The sequence below is a fragment of the Frankliniella occidentalis genome, unplaced genomic scaffold, assembly GCF_000697945.3.
Source record: "Frankliniella occidentalis isolate FOCC.00 unplaced genomic scaffold, Focc_3.1 Scaffold296, whole genome shotgun sequence".
In the NCBI taxonomy this organism is placed as follows: domain Eukaryota; kingdom Metazoa; phylum Arthropoda; class Insecta; order Thysanoptera; family Thripidae; genus Frankliniella; species Frankliniella occidentalis.
This window is the reverse complement of record NW_026267422.1, coordinates 458,597-462,141: the sequence shown is the minus strand read 5'-3', so window position 1 is coordinate 462,141 and position 3,545 is coordinate 458,597.

Sequence of the window (3,545 nt, the reverse complement as noted above, 5' to 3'; positions counted from 1 at the left end):
ACCAGGTGGATTTTGCCAAACATGTGAGCAGTACCTCCGCGGACATAAGTCCCTCCCAAGTCCCTACCCTACGGGATCATTTATCCCACAGGGTAATAAAGAAAATAATAACAATAAGAATACAGATTAATACAAACGATCCCAAAAAGCAAATTCTCTCTTTAGCACCGTCGTAACTGGAGTCTCTTATTTCGTCTCATATCCCGCCCAACAATAAAAGAGCATCGCAGCTTCCGTCCGCCAACGCCCAAATGAACCACGCCGTGGAGGGAGAGGGAGAGGGAGAGAGAGAAAGAGAGGCAGAGGGGCTCCCTGCTCTCTGTTTCTCGTTATTGTGTCCGCGGGGGGCGCCAGAGGAGTGAGTGGGGGCAGCGCAGCGAGATATGCAGTCGCCTGACTCAGCAGCATGCCGAGCAAACTGATATTTTCTCGTCGGATCTTCTATGCTATTTAGCCAAACGTTTAATTAGCTTTATAATTAATCATCATAAGTGCACACTAATGCTTGAATGAACTGCTGCCACCGTAAACCACGAGGTCCAATTTTTAGGTTTGAGGGGAAAAGAAGACTTTGAGGGATTGCCAGAACTTGAGGAAATCTTAAAGGGGTAGGACCGGCTTTTGGTTTATTTCACAAATCGATAGAGTACTACATTTTTATGCATAATTTTGTTGGTAGTTGTGAAAATATGACAGTTTGTGTTTAATTATAAACAACAATTATGCGCGAGAACAACACGCACCCAGAAGTTCATATAACTAAGCATAACTAACAAGGGCACCAAAACATTAAAAATTTAGTGTGTACGTTTGGGATGAAATTTAAAAGATTAATATGACTCTACTGTCGGATCCTTCTCCATCACACACATACCACTCGTTTGCCCTTTTCCCAGTTTTATCCACGACGACGCTTAAGTTTTGTTTTCACATACATCTTGAAGGAATATACGATCAGGAGAAAAGGGAAAAGCAGCGGGAAAAGGGGGAGAAGAGGGAGAGGATAGGGGGAGGGGGTCCTCGCGGGGTCAGCCCCCTGCATTATGTAAATTATTACACCCCTCCCCCTCTACCTCCACGTACCAGTGACATAAATCCCAGCTGATGGCTTGCTTGCCGCCCCCATAGAAACTCATCAGCGGTGCAGGCCTGTGTGAGTGTGTGCAGGCGCGCGCGCGTGTGTGCGTGTGTGTGGAAGAGGGGGGCCAGGGGAGGGGCCCCGCAGGAGGGACATTTAAGCAGAGAAACGAGGAGAGAGGGTGTGGAGGGGGAGCAGGGGCCCAAGAAACGAATGTGTAAGTGCTGCCCTAAGAGTCCTAATGAGCCTTCATGTCCGCTGGAGCTACGAGTTCACACTCCTCCCCTCCCTCATACCGTAACTCTTTCTCCATTGGGCCTCTCCTCCAATGTTTGAAAGCTGTTGCAGCGTTGCAGCCCGCCTCCCCCCAACTCTCGTTATTTAGAAAGTATTATATACAATGAAGAAACCACACAATTATTTCTCCGAGCCTCATTGGAGTCTGTGCGGCGATGTTGTATGTCCACCATGCACTCGACGTTACGCTGGTCGTTTTTGTCTTTGCAGAGTAGGCCTCATTTGCAAGCGAGCTGGCAGAATGTGTCGCCTTTATCATGCACAGGAAATTCCTGTTCTGCGAGTCGAGTTGCCGTTCCATCGCATCCCATCTCATCCCGTCCGGCCGCCGAGCGGAGCGCGGGAAGACCCATCCGAAAACTACATGCCACGTCTGCCGTCCCCCTCGCACCAACACAGGAGGGAGAGAGAAAGGGCCGGAGAGAGGGGAAGGGGAGGATAGGAGGAGGCGGGGGGAAGGACACACCGAAGCTCAGGCGCCCCAACAGGACAACAACACGGCCAGCACAGGATGCGGTATTTTCAGAGGTCGGCGATGGACGTCGACGTTATGGTCGCCAGAGGTGTGCCTGTGTGCGTGGACTGGACACCTCGACCGGAACGCCCCGCCCCGCCCTCCGGTACGCCTTGCTCCGAAGGCCCGGCCCCAGCACCGGGTCAGGACAACAAATCCTCCGAGAGCCAGGGTGTGGTGCAGAACGCGACACTCTGCTCGCCCTGCTCTCTGCTGAGGTCCCACCCCAGGCGGCCGTTGACGCCTCCAGAGCGTCCGGAGAGGACGACGTGCAGGACTCGCGCAGGACCCGTCGCAGCGCCTGTCAATGAGTTATTGATGTCCAGGCTGAGGCGCTTACAAGGACCAGATGCATATCACACTCGCTGATGAATACGTTCGCGAACGCCTCCCCGCCTCCCTCCAGAACAGCCAGACAGTACCCGCCTGTTCGCAACAGAATATATATCTGTCTCGCTCACGCACACGGGACGGGCTCTTGCTCGGTCTCCTCAAGCAACACAGTACCCGCCTGTCCGCCACAGGATCCTCTTCACAGCCTCTCCCTCCCTCTCCCCCTCAGCCCCAGCCAGACGACGCGTTGCACGCCGATGCTGCTGCTGTTGCTGCACCGCCGCACCAGTGTGATCGATGAGTCGACCGACATCGAGACATCGAAGTTATAACGACTTCCTCCCACAACGACGAAGACGCCGCGCGCAGACGCCGCTGCAGCGGATACTTCCTTGGATATTTCTGACGGCGACGAGAAAAATGGCGCGCGATTTAAATCTCAGAGCAGACCGCGCAGCCCCTGGGCTGCTTGCTCTGTCAAACTAGTTTAATTGTTCCGAGAGCCGCCGTCGGGTTCAAAGGCTTAACGGCCGGCTTGCGTGAGAGAGCGCGGGCGGGAGAGAGCGGTGCGGGGCAGCACCAAGGCTCTCCGAACGCCCGAGGGTCACAACTTTAATAAAAAGGTCATGGGAGCGTTTGTTATTATTATGAGCAGGCCGATTCGTATATATATAGCTGCAGGCGGACCGTTGAGGCGTGGCGTGGCGTGGCGCCGCTACGGCAGTGGGCGGACGGCGCATATTCCAGGGAAACTCTTTGATTGCCGTTCAGCAGGAGAAGCCAGGCTTGGGCCGTGGCGGCGGCGGCGTCCCCTCGTCCTCGCTCCGTCCAGACGCAGTAAAAGAAGACCACTTTCGTGAAGATTCGGGCCCTCGTTCCTCCGGGCCTCCGGGCCGGGACGTTACAGTGGTGCATATCCCGAGAGATGACGGGGGCTTAGGCGAAGATGATCACTTCTGCTGCCCACGGCGTGCGCGCGAGGAAGTATCATGGTGAGAGTCGAAAGCAAGAGAAGTGGGGAGGGGGGAGGGGGGAGGAGGAGGCAAACAGAGCAAGAGAAGGAAATGGAAATGATTTCGATTCGTCCAAATTAATTTTCGAGGCGCATGGGGGAATGAGGGGGTGTTTTGGGTCGGGCGGCGCAGGTGTCGGGTGCATAGGTAGCCGTCAGCCTGTCGCTCCCTAGATAAGGCCACCCCGGAGATGGGGGGGATAGGAGGAGGGAGAGCTTGAGGGCTCAGCTCGGCCCGGGGCTGGGTTGGTTTGCCCCAAACTTGTCACACAAGCGGCGCGATAACAACGCAAACAAACTCGTCCCCAGTT